At 44.4% G+C, this 13,343-nt stretch overlaps 1 protein-coding gene and 1 long non-coding RNA gene across 5 annotated transcripts in view; one reads left to right on the forward strand and one right to left on the reverse strand.

The window, feature by feature from the left end:
- Positions 1 to 13,343, forward strand: part of CA10 (carbonic anhydrase 10) — a 484,381-nt gene that overhangs the window by 423,799 nt on the left and 47,239 nt on the right. The gene's annotated exons all lie outside the window — the stretch shown is intronic.
- On the reverse strand, positions 2,025 to 3,680 carry LOC115282634. Its single transcript, XR_003904713.1, has 2 exons — positions 3,178 to 3,680; positions 2,025 to 2,659 (listed from the first exon to the last, which is right to left on the reverse strand). It is a non-coding gene; the product is annotated as an uncharacterized LOC115282634 (long non-coding RNA).

The following is a 13,343-nucleotide window of genomic DNA, read 5'->3' on the forward strand; positions in this document are numbered from 1 at the left end:
CCAGGGGAGAGGGATGCGGTCCTGCAGTTGTGCAGGGGTGGTAGATAGTAGAATTGAGGCATTTAAACTATTTGTAACTCCACAATGAAGACGACTAGGGATATCCAGTTTACAGCAGTAATGGCTAACTCTAGTGGCCGTCTACAATATGGCAGGCGGGGCACTGAGAGGTTTCATTCATGTATTCATTCATATACTTAATTTGTTCATTCAGTATTTATGGTGTGCCTGCTACATGTCAGGCTCTGCTCTGGTTGCTAGGGATTCATTGGTGTATCAAGCACAAAGATCATGGCCCTCATGTGGCTTATATTCTAGCAATAGAAAATTGAGCATAAATAATAAAAAAATAAATACATTGCTTTGCATATAAGGACATGCTGAATGGTATGGAAAGAAGGAACAACAGACCAAGGGGTCTCAGGAGTGGCTGGATGAGGGTGCAGAACTAATTAGAGTAGTCAGAACAGACCTCCTGGAAGAGGGGACATGGAAGTCAAGACTTGCAGGGGTGAGCCTTTGGGGAGCTGAAGGGAAAATATTTGAAACAAAGAGAAGAGATGGTGCAAAGGCCCTGTGGTAGGCACTTGCCTAATGACTTTAAGGAATGGTCAGGAGGTTGATGCAGCTGAAAAGGAGTGTGCAGTGGGATGGTATCATAGGACATTAGCTCAGAGAAGAATCAGAGGCCCACAGCAGATAGGACTTTACATATGCTTAATCCTCACAATGAATCTGAAATAGATGTTACCATCCCCATCTTACAGATGAGAAGATGGAGGTTCAGAGAGTTGTAGTAATTTGCCCACATGTATACAGCACATAGGTGATGGGACAGTCCAGGTCTAACTTGATGCATTTTCCAGTACATTGCATTATCACCTCTTAGAGGCCCCTGTTGGAAACCTACCCATGTACATATACTAAAATCAATATCACATGCTTTACCGAACTTTTCTCCACAACCAAAACACATAGGCAGACACACACACACTTGTTTAGATCAAGTTTCCAGAACTACATTTCATTTCTAAACATTCCTACTACTTGGGATTTATTTTTTCTCAACAAATTCTGAAAATGACTCAGGCTGATATGAAAAGTGCCAGGGGGTATGGACTGCACCATGGGGCATATGGAGAGTGGGGACAGTTTAGAATGTACAGGACGTCAGCCTATATAATAGGGATTGTCATTGGCAACAGGTCCCACAAAACAAAAAACTGTCCACTACAAAGCCAAAATTTTCCTTCCTGTGATATCATTTCCTCATGTAATTTATTTATCTCAAAGTGGAAGTGAGTGTGCACTGATCATCTACCTTTTTCCTCTGCTGTTTGTGTAACAAATGATATTCCCTCACATATTCATTCATTCAGAGATTGCTGAGTGTACTCTGACGTCGTGAAAAGAGGATGGCCTTTGGAATTGAACAGCCGTGGGCTGCGATCCTGGCTGCTCATGTTAGCACTAGGGACCTCACATGAGGTTATTCAGTGCCCCTCAAGCCTTAGTTTTCTCATTTGTAGATGGAGACTTAAAAATCCCTGCTTTGTAAAGTCCCAGCATCACATGTGATGTAGCAGATGATAAACGGCTGCTGTTATTTTGATTACAGGCTTCTGGACGAGGAAATGGTTCTGCAGGTAAGGTAAATGCTGGAAAGGATGCTGATCATGCAGAGAAAACAGTACTACAAATTGATGGAGGGATGAAACAGCCCATAACAATAATAAAAAACAAGAGTAGTGATAACAAATCTTACTACCAATTATGGTTCCAAAAACAGGCATCATGTCATTTAATCTTTCACAGGAAGCTAAGAGGTAGGCATGACTATTATACCCATTTTACAGACAAGAAAGCTGAAGCTTAAAAAGCTTAGTGATAAAACAGATGGGCAGTACAAACCATGGCTCAGAATAGTGTAGAGCAATGCAGAGGTCTCCAGACTCTTGGATTTTTATGAATCAACCTGTTAGTTATCCATTGCTCCATAACAAATTATCCCAAAACTTAGTGGCTTTGAAACAATAAACATTTATTATACCACTCACTTTCCATGGGTCAGGGTTCTGGGTGGTTCTGCTAGAAATGTCACAAGAAGTTGCAGACCAATGTCAGCTGGGGTTTCAGTCATCTGAAGGCTTGACTGGGGTGGGGGGTCCAATTCCAAGATGGCACATTCATGTGAGTAGAGAATCAGCACTGGCTGGTGCTGGAGGCCTCAGGTCCTCACCACACACACTTCGTGAGGCTGCTGTATGTCCTCGTGACATTGTAGCTGCCTTTTCCCAGAGTGAGTGATCCAAGAGAACACAGGAGGAGGTTGTGATGTTTTATTATGTAGTCTGGGAAGTCACACACTGTCATTTACTCAATACCAAGTTGGCTTCACAGAATAGGGCTTCAGAAGTCAGAATAATTAACTTGGATTTTATTCCACACAGGATGGAAGGCATCAGAGTCTTTTAAGCAAGGTATGACATGGTCTGTTTTTAGTGTTAAGATTGCCTTGGATACCAGAGGGAGAATGGATTGGAGAGAAGTCAAATGTAAGCAAAGAGTTGCAATGTTGCAGTTTAGACTTGATGACAGCATGGTGTTGGATGTTTTCACGTTAGTGTTGAAGAATTTGCTGGCGGATTTGATGTAGGTGCTGAAAGAAAGAGAGGAAAATAGAATAAAGCTTAGATTTAGGACTTAAGCAATCAGTAGATGATGAGGGCTAGGTGTGGAGTGGGGATAATAATCAAGTTTGTTGGCCATATTAACTTTTATACATCCAGTCAGAGAAATCAGTAGGCAACTGGGTTTAAAACCATGTTGGAATCACGTGTCAAGTTCAAACTGGTGTCTCAGGCCCACCCCCAGAGATTCTGACTACTTGGTCTAGGGTATTGAGATTTTCACAATATCCTTCATATGATTCTAATGTGTAGGAAACTTTGGGACCCATTGAGCTGGAGTTTTGTGGAGAGGTCAGTTGAAGATTTAAATTTTAGGTGTCTTCAGGGTGTAGATATGTAAGTCAAGGGCCTGACTGAGGTTCTCTGGAGAGACAGTGAGGCTGGAGAAGAGAAGGCCAAGGTCCAAGCCTGGGCCCTGAGTCCCAACATTGGAGGGTGAGTAGGAGCCCGGGAAGCAGCCACCAACACTTAACTCAGACATCAGTACCTGTAAGGCGGGCGTTCTGCTGGCCATTCTCCTCCCCCTGACTTCTCTGGGCTTCTTGTCCATTCTCTCCAGCCTTTCCCTCTGCAGCTTTGGTGCTGCCGAGGACCATTCTAGTCCCCGGTCAGTGTAACACAAAGCAATTCATTTACCAGCTGTTCCTCCTTCTGATTGTTTGTTCCAAGACATATTATTGCACATTTGTCCACATTAAACTGCATTTTATCATCCATTATCCAAGGCCTTCAGTGATCTGGGCCCCTTTTGCAAGGCTCCTTGATTTGTGGTGCCCGAAAAAGCTGTCATTTGCAAATTTGAAATCCTTCTTGAGGGGCCATTAGGTGGGTCATTAGCATCAATAACACAGAAGCGCTGTACCTGGTGGCGTCCCAGAGGCAGGAAGAGACATAAGGGACTGCTCCTGGGTTTGTTTGTTTTCCGCCCTGGAAGACACGGAGATGCCCTAGCGCCCCTCCGCCCCTCCCCCATCCACAGCCTCCTCTTCTGTCCTGCCGTGGACGGGGGAGTATCTCCAGTGATTTGCAGACTCTAACTCTGACTCTTCACGTCCTCATCCTCTCTGGCATCCTTAGCCTCCAGACATCTCAATAATTTAATAAACCGCTCACACCAGCGCGCCTCTGGCTATCTCTAACCAAGCTCCGTGCGTTTTCCAGCCATCTCTTGCCTAATTGTAAGGGACGTTTGTGAAGATCAAACATACATTTGCATTTCCAGTGTGGCAGTCTCCATGGGGCCATTTCTGGTAAACAACATGTCATTCCTCACACCCTTCTAGGATTCGCCTTTGACCTCCACCTGGGGCCCAAAGGGAGGTGTAAGGGAGCGGTGCCAGTCTAACTTCTGCAGTCAGAAACTCAAGGCCAAAGGTGGCATTCAGACACAGGACCCCCCAGCCCCCCTACATCCCTCTACCTCCCACCCCAGGTGCGCAGGCATCTCTTTTCTATGCTCCTTTTAATGAGATTTTAGTTCATTATTTTCAGCTTACACATTTTAATATTTTAAGGCATCATAAATCCTTCTTGAAGACCTGAGAAATAATTAATCACAGAGCCCATTTATTTTCCTCACAAACACTTAGAGCGCACCTACCCTGGGTCCCGGTGTGCAAGGGACACGCAGGCGCGGAGAAGAGCTTGTCCTCCGGATCATGCTAATGAGGACCGCTGAGCTTTAAAGGTATTAAATTCTGAGTCTCTGAAGACTGCTCCCACATATTCCTTTCCTCCTCAGATGTCCCAACCATATAAGCTATTTTTTTTTAACCTGGGCAAAGCCAGCCCCGCCACGGGGCCTTTGGGGACGCACAGACATGTACTGGGTGCTCACAATGACTCTGGAGGGAGGCTGGCAGGCGGTGCCAGCAGCCACTGGGTGCCCCGCGGGACCTGGGACCAGGCTTCGCTGGCATGCTGTCCAGCGCCCCGCCGCTCCACGCTGAGACTGGAGGTACATTCGTTTCCTGGGGCCGCTCTAACACATCCCCACAAACCTCGTGGCTTAAAACAAGTGATGTCTTCTTGTCTCACGGTTCTGGAGGTCAGAAGACCAAATTGGTTCCACTGGGTAAAATTAAGGTGCTGGTCAGGCTGAGTCTTTTCTCACAGGGGATGGCTCCAGCCCCTGCCTCCTACATCCCATATCCTCCGTTCCCCCTTCTGCTTTCCTCTTTCACTTACAAGACCCCGTGTGGTTAAAATTGAGCTCACTCGGATAATCCAGGATAATGTGCTCATCGCAAGATCCTTCCCTTAATCGCATCTGCAAAGTCTCTTTTTCTGTGTCAGGTAACCTATTCACGCGTTCCGGGGATCAGAACATGAACATCTTTGGGGGCATCTCTTCTCCCCGCAATGGGCTGGGTAGGGGGTGGGGGTGGGGGTGGACCCATGTTTAGATTGCTCTAGGTGCGCTGACAGCCTCAGCCACTAGAGGGCCACCTCACATGTCGCAGGCAACACTCCGCTATTCTCGCTAAAGCGGTGGTGGTCTGGTTAATATTCTGTTATCTAAGTGAATCCAGTGGTGCGATTGCTGGGGCATATCAGGAGTTCACAACATATGTACACATACCCTTGGAGGGTGGCCTACACTGAGTAGCCGCCTTTGATGGGGAGCACTATTCATGCATAATTTAATCTGTCGGCGTAAGTGTGAGTTCCTTGTCCTCACATTGACCACACAATGGGGAGTGACGCAGAGATGAAAAGCAAAGGTCAGACCTTCACAGAGGCTTTGCACAAAATAGGAACTGGCTATGCGGATAATTGGGCATCAGCTCCATCATAGTAAGGCCTCACAGACGGCTTTACCATTTGCAAAACTCTTTCACATCTATTATCTCGTTCGATTCGAACAGTGATTCTGGACGCGGCCGGAGCAAGTATTAGTTTTTATCACCATTTTACAGATGAGAAAACTGACCAGGAGAGCTTTAGTAACTCGCCCAAGGTCACAGAGCTGATAAACTGCAGAGCTGTAACTCGGGTCCTCAAATTCCTGCCACAGGCTTCCTCCTCTTCTCTACACTGGCTCTCAAAGCTCTAAGGGGCTAATATGCAAAGCAGAGACAAATTTTAAGCCCGTCTTGTCTGAGTCTTAATTGGACCTGTCATTTCCAAGGAGGCAGCATGAAGACACAAAAAGTCCTTAGAATTAAGGGTCAGGCGAAGCCCGGTTTCCATGTCGGTAACTTTGGGATGATAAATTACAGTTTCCCGCAGCATTTCCTAAACTAGCCTGATCACTGGAGACCTTCATCATTAGAAGGTGCTGTTTAAAAATACAGATTTCCCTGTTTCTCTGGAGAGCCAGATTCAGACAGTTTAAGGGTGGGACTCACATCTCTGGATTTGTAATAAGGATTCCGGTGGTTCTGGTAAGCAGACAGGTTTGGAAATAATCGTTCCACAGGATTTTTATTTGAGTTACATGAGATGGTGTATGTATCAAAATCAAGCATCTGGCACAGAGTAGCTTTTCATAAACTTTGGGTTTCCTCCCACCTCCCCACCTTTGTCAGGGAGAGTCCTGTCTCTTTCTTTACTTTTCCATCATTGAAAAGGAAGACAAGATCCTATATCCAAAGCCAACATTCCAGAACTTTCTCACAGAGAATATGACCTTGGGGCAAGGGGAGTTTTTGGGAGGTGGTGGTAACTGATCAGTTAAGAGAGAATCCTCTAAGTTTATTGAATTCCCTTGAGTAAGTGTGTTTCACCATCCCCTTTCACCTTTATCCAAACAGCAGGAGTATCTAGCCCAATGCATTTATTTTACTTATCTACTGATTTATAAAACCCACCTTCTGCCTTGAGCCCTGAGTACATTACACTCATATAAACAATATACTCCACATAATCAGTCTTGTCACCAAAGCATACCCCCTGAGATAAATCTGGCCTCCCCGCAGTGGCAAGGGAATTTTCATTTTGCCAGCAGGTTCAACCTGTGCCTTGCTCAGCCCAACTTTCAAAATAAGCACCAGCATAAATCCACCCAACATCCCTTCTTATCAGTTCAGCGGCCCAACCACATGTTTCCCAGAGACCCAATGGCAGGCCCTGCCTAGAAAACGAATGGCTGCATGGTGGCCAGAGTTTGAAGAACCTTCTAACCCCACATGGGACTCTGTAGCACAGGTTGTCCATACCTGGAAAACAGGGACCGTGCCTTGTGTCTGTCTGTCCTCAGGACCTAGTGCATTGCCTGGCGATGAGTGCAAATACACCATGTTGGAGTGTTTATTGACTCTAGTGTCTGGAGGTTTATGGTCAGAATTTTTGCTTAGACAACAAAACAAAGCAATCCCACATTTCTCCCTTCATCCAAAACAGCCACTACTTATTTTTCTCCCGTCTTAAACCAATGGTTCTCACAGCAAGGGCAATTTTGCCTCCCTGAGAACATGTGGCCGTGTCTGGAGACAGTTTGGGCTGTCATGACTGGGGTGTGCTACTGGACAGCCCCCACAACAGAGAATTAATTATCCAGTCCAAAATGTCCATCGTCCTGAGGGTGAGAAACTGGCTTTATATTTATCAGTGCTGTGCTCATCTAAAACTGGGTCCCCAACTGGCCACTGTTAGCAACAGAAATTAGTGTATGCTCATCGAAGCAAAGAGAGAAGGAAACATATCTACTGGGCACTGCTTTGGGCCCCAGTATTGTATGAAGCCCACCCCACGGAGTATCTTCATCAATTTTTACAAAAATCCTTCACCATACACATTTTACAGGTCAAGAAAGTAAGGTTCAGTGGAAATAACTTGCCCAGGCAGGATCACCAGCTAGGAAGAATCAACACACAAATCATACCCAGATCCTCTTGATTCCAAACCCAGCAATCTTGCCACCAAGCAGATTAAGGCTGAAAGAGTAGGGTGGGTAAATGATCATGAAAGGAAGCACCCTGAGTATCCCCAAAGCATAGATTTTCTTGGAATTTTTACATTAGCCTGGCATTCTGGCTATTCTGGAATCTGGTGGTGAAATGGAAGATTTCCAGTCTAATGGCCAACCATTAATACTTCAGTTCACATCAATACACCCTCCTGCCTGCTCTCCACCCATTAATGTCTTTTCATTCCTCAGCCCATGGCCGTTCTGCACCACGGAAGAGTCCCCAGCCTGACTTTGCTTAATGGGGTGCTTTCAGCATTTAGGAGAAACCAATTCAATGTTGCCAAGAACTACAGTCCTCTGCATCTCATTGAAAATCTGTTTAGCTTCCCTGGATGATAAATGTCAATAGATGTTCCCCAGCTGTTGTGACAACCCAACACACCTTGACACATTTACAAACACTCCCTAGGATGCAGTGTCACTCCCCAACTTGGAGAACCGCTGTCCCAGATCCTCACTCATATTTAATTAACGTTATGCCGACACTTCATTGTTGCTCACACACACACACACACACACACACACACACACACACACACAGTTCACCAGATAATTGCCCACTGGTTCCATATTCCCGGAGCTGGGAATAGGTTTCTTTGTCTCAGGCCATTTTTCTTTCCCATTCAGGGGGAAGCTCTCAGGATGCTTCCACATTGGCAGCCCTGACAGTGGCCTGGTTTGTTCATGGTCTTGTTCATGGTTTTAACATTGAGATCTGCTATCACAACTCCTATGTTTCCCATGTCCATGACTTTGTACCTAGTGGATCCTTTCTTCCCAAAAGGCTGCCATTCAGACTCCACCCACAGTCAAGGCCCTCAGATGTCCTTCCTCCTTGAAGTCTCCCTGATTAATCCAGCAGGAATTAGTCTCTTCCTCTGACATAAAATCCCTTCTTGTTTTATGCCAGGGTTAGACAGACTTCCCATAAAAGGCCAGAGAGTGAATATTTTAGGTTTTGTGGGCCATATGGTTTAGCTACAATTACTCAATTCTGTCTTTGTAGTGGGGAAGCAGTCAGTCAGAGACAACGTGTAGAGAAATTGGTACATCTGCGTTCCAATAAAACATTATTTGTGGATGCTAAAATTTGAATTTTATATAATTTTCAGATGTCATGAAGTAGCAGTCTTCTTTTATTTTCCATTGAAATGTGTCTAACCTTTTTTAGTTCGTGGGCCAGGCAAAAACAGGCAGCAAGCCACAGGTAGCCCACAGGCCATAGTTTGCTGAACCCTGCTTTATATCATCACTCTTATCACATATGGGTTCCTTGGTGTGCCAAGGGGAAGTCCTCAGACCGGAATCTCAGGCTCTGCCTCAGACATAATAAATCAGACCTGAATTTTAGCAAGATCTGCAAGTGATTCGTGTGTGCGGTCCAGTCTGACACACGCTGCCCCGGCTTGTGTAGTAATTGCTGGTGCTCTCGTGTCCCCCTTAACCCTCAGTAGATAATAGGAAACTCTTTGATGGGGGAGAATGACTATGTCACATATATCTTTGCTTCCTCACAGAACACAAAAAAGAAATGCAAATGTTTTTGAGAGTGAAGGAATTAATATGGGAATTAATGGACTGGGAAAGCTTTATTCACCAACCAGTACAGAGTCTGTGAGCTACCCTTTCCCTCTTTCCTTCCCTCCTTGATTATGAGACTCTCCCAAAAGCTTAGTTTCCTATTTTCTGGCTAACCCGTTAGGGAAGGAGAGAGCTTACTGTACCTAAGACTTTGCTTTGCTAATTAAGATAAAGAGAGAGACAGGAATTTGGAGGAGACTTCAGATCATCCTAAATTGCTTAATGGAGAAGAAGTGCCAATTTTATGCCCCTGAATCTGTCTCTCAGGAGGGCTTGCCTACATTCATTTCCTTCACATTTTTCTCCTGACTGCACTCAACCTTGCCCAGGGCCCTGTGTTAGATGCTCACCTGTCTTGGAAACAGCTGAGTTGTTAACAACTTTTGCAGTTCCCAGTTCTTACCTGAAATCCTTGCACCAGCAGGGCCAAATTTATGACTACATACACTTGCCAGAGAGCCACACATCCTCACCAGAGTTCCCCACATGGACGGACGGATTTTTAGTTCCAGCAAGAAGCAACAGAAACTGAAGAACTTTCTCAATGGTTGTGCTCTTTGGAATACTTAAATCAATAATTCAGGCTGAGCCTGAATTATTTTATTTTACTATTCTTTAAACATCTAGACACATATGTTTTTTAATTTATTTTTTTATTTCAGTAACATTAAATTAACTATTTTAAAGTGGACAATTCTGTGGCTTTTAGGACATTGGCAAAGTCGTGCAACCACCACCTTTATCTAGTTCCACAACATTTTCTCCAGCCTCACCCCAAAAAAACCCATACCTATTAAATAGTCATTCCTCAGGCTTTCTCCCACCTCCATCCCTGACTACTACCAATCTGCTTTCTGTCTATGAATTTACCTATTCTGGATATAGCACATAAATGGAATTGTACCGTATGTACTCCTTGGTATCTGGCTTCTTTCACTCAGCATAATGTTTTTGAGGTTCATACCTGTTGTAGCACATGTGGTGGTTTTACTTCTTTTTATGACTGACCAATACTCCATGGTATTGGTAGACCATAATTTGTTTTTCCATTTACCCATTGACGGACATTTGGATTATTTCCATCTTTTGTCTGTTGTGAATAGTGTGGCTATAAAAACACAAGCTTTTGTTTGGATATCTCAGTTCTTTTGGATACATACCTAGGAGTGGAATCGCTGAGCTATATGGTATTTGTATATTTAACGTTTTGAGAAACAGCCAAGCTGTTTTTCTGTGTTTTTACATTGAGCCCTTACCCTGTATCAGGCACTGAGTTTAAGAGCTCACAAGAGAGTGCGCTTGAACAAACAATATTTAAAGACAGGAGGAGACCAGAGGGCTGCAGTACTTCAAGAAGCTTTTAGGGATCTTTGACAGTTGCATCTCTCTTGCTCTCTCTACCCTACCTTAACCGTCTGCCTCTTTCCATGTGTTTCTTTTTTGATTATTAAAAGAAGGGGAGGGAGGACAGAAGCACCATGGAGAGTTCCCACACATAATCATCAGCAAGGATCAATAATAACCACTATTTATTAGACACATATTCCATGTAATAGATATTATTAACTTGACTACTTGAAAAATTAAAAAACCTGTTCAAGTTCAAGTGGTGGGTTTGAATCCTGGTCCATCTGACAACAAAATAGATGGTCTCAGCAGTTTACTACATTGCCACTTCTTGACCAGCAGAGATGGGAAAGGCCTAAGACAAGAACCAAATATCATAAGTCAACACTGCCATTGGCTGTCAGGAAGCCACAGAGGGCTAACCCTCTGTGGGGTATTTGGCTCCACTGTAGACCAGTCATCACACTCCCAGGTTGGCAGGAGGAAGAGCACAGCCTGTGGAATTACTGAGAAGATCCAGGATAATTTCTGCAGAGACCAATTGACGTTCACTAACATACTGTCAGTGGTTCTCCATGCAGGACTGCCCAGAATGGTCTGGTATTATTATTGTAATTGAAGCGGGGGTACACACAGTCTACTCAAAGTGAAGAGTGTTGCAAACGATTGATTTTGTATAAATTAGAGCAGACTCAGCGCTGTCCCTAACATGGCATCTCCCTCACTCACTTTGCTGCTGGGAGGGTGGCTGGACATCTGTACCTAGGTCTGTCTCAGAGCTTCTCACGCCTGAAAAATCATCAAAATCACCTGGGTGGCTTCTTAAACACACATTCCTGGTCCTCGCCCCAAGAGATGCTGATGCACTAGGGCCCCAGGTTCTGCATTTCCAACAAGCTCCCTGGTGATGCTGATGCTGGATGCAGCCACTCATGGCAGATGGTCAAGGTGGGAGAAGGAGAACAAGAGCAAACAAGAAAGTGAGAAGGACAATGCGACAGATACATGTGCTATTTTAAAATGCAGGAAAACAGTTTGGCAAGTCCTTAAAAGGTTAAACATGCAGTTGCTGTCTGACCTAGCACTTCCACTCAAAGGTATACATCCAGAACGGAAAACGAGTTCTCCAACATGTAGAATGCGTGCTTGTAGATCCCACCTTAAGTAGCACTAGCCAAACTTACAAAACCCCCAATAACCTGCCATTACTCACTTACCATTACTACTTAGGGCAGCTGCAAATGATCATGGTGCTCTCTGTCCCGACAAGAGATCTATGGGTCCTTTCTCCCAGGGGAGTGTGTATCACAGGGGAATGTCACGCCATGTCCAGGGGAGAGAAAATTTGAGAACCACTGGGCCAGGGAACTGAGAGATTTTAGAGTCCCGGATCTCATTCACATTGGCTCAGGCCACACAGGAATAATGACAGTTTTTGCCAGTTATGTGAATCCTACTCCCCAAAACCCCATGGCAGGTCAAGGGGATGTGTTCACAACACAGATGTCATGCACGTGCTCCTTCCCAGCGGCCACCTCCATAGCAAAGCTATACTTCCTGTCCACCTTGCCTAGTCAGAGCTCCTCTCTTATAAAGGAGCTTATAAAGTCTACTTGAGATGGTTCTCTGTTTATTTAAGGCAACTGGGAGGGCAAAAGGCTGTGTGCTGAAGACGAAAATGGGAGCCGTTCTAATTCCGTGTTAATGACAGCAGAGCAATTTTCTTACAGGAAATAACTAGTTACCTTAATCATTTTAAGTAGTTATTAGCAGCAGCCTAAAAAGAATGGCTATGCTTATCACAATATACACACAAAGGGAATGAAGACATGAATAACGAGACTTTAAACAGATTTCTGGCGTCTTCCTTCTGGGTGGTATTAAATGGTATTAATCTTTTTAACTGACTTCAATCCTGAGACCACAGCCGCGTGATAAAATGTTAAGTGAACGGCTGGAAATGGAGGTGGTCCCACCAGATTTATTGTGCCAATTTACCAACAGCAGAAGTGTGTACCACTGCTGTGAGGAAGGCCATAGAAAAGAAAGAATGACAGGTAGATGTATGGATTAATTAATAAAATGCAGATAATAGCATCTTTCTCAATATTAATACTTCTTCAGAGGCTGCTCTATATATGTCTCTGGGAAAGAAAAAAAAAGCTACAATATATTGTTTGTTGCTTCATCCCACCCCACCACCCAAAATAATGATCAGAGTTTGGAAAATGAATAAAACTCAGCCAACTTATCCAGACTATAGCCACACAGTAAAAAAGAAAAAGTAACCGCAAAAAGAAGGATAAAGTGCTTGTTCAAGGGTTTTACAATTTTAAGACATATCAAGTAATTCTTTTTCCTAAGCAGGAGGACAGTTTTTCTTCCCAATGGTGACTATAGTTGGTGAGAGGAATCAGCTTGATCAATTTGGGAAAAATCATCCATGTCAACAAAGTGCATTTAGTGCCTATGATATGATGGGGATTGTGCTAGATCCTGGGGAGTCACCTTCTAGAAAACCTGGGGGATGTTCCTATGAACAATCATTGTAATGTGGAGTAATTAAGGCCCTACTAGAGGTATGTTGTAGGTACTAAAGTGGTGCAGAGGCATATGAGAGCCTTTCTACCTGGAAGGTAAAACCTGAGCAGGGTTTTGAAGGGTGAATAAGAGTCTTCCAGATGACCACAGGGGTGAAGGGCACATCAGGTGGAAGGAAAGGCATTAATTAGAGGTACAGACATGCAAGTGGTCAGGTCTGTCCAGGAAGCTGCAGTTGCTTGGGATGCCTGGCATGTGTGGTTGGACAGGAA

This window comes from Suricata suricatta, chromosome 17 (genome assembly GCF_006229205.1).
Source record: "Suricata suricatta isolate VVHF042 chromosome 17, meerkat_22Aug2017_6uvM2_HiC, whole genome shotgun sequence".
In the NCBI taxonomy this organism is placed as follows: Eukaryota; Metazoa; Chordata; class Mammalia; order Carnivora; family Herpestidae; genus Suricata; species Suricata suricatta.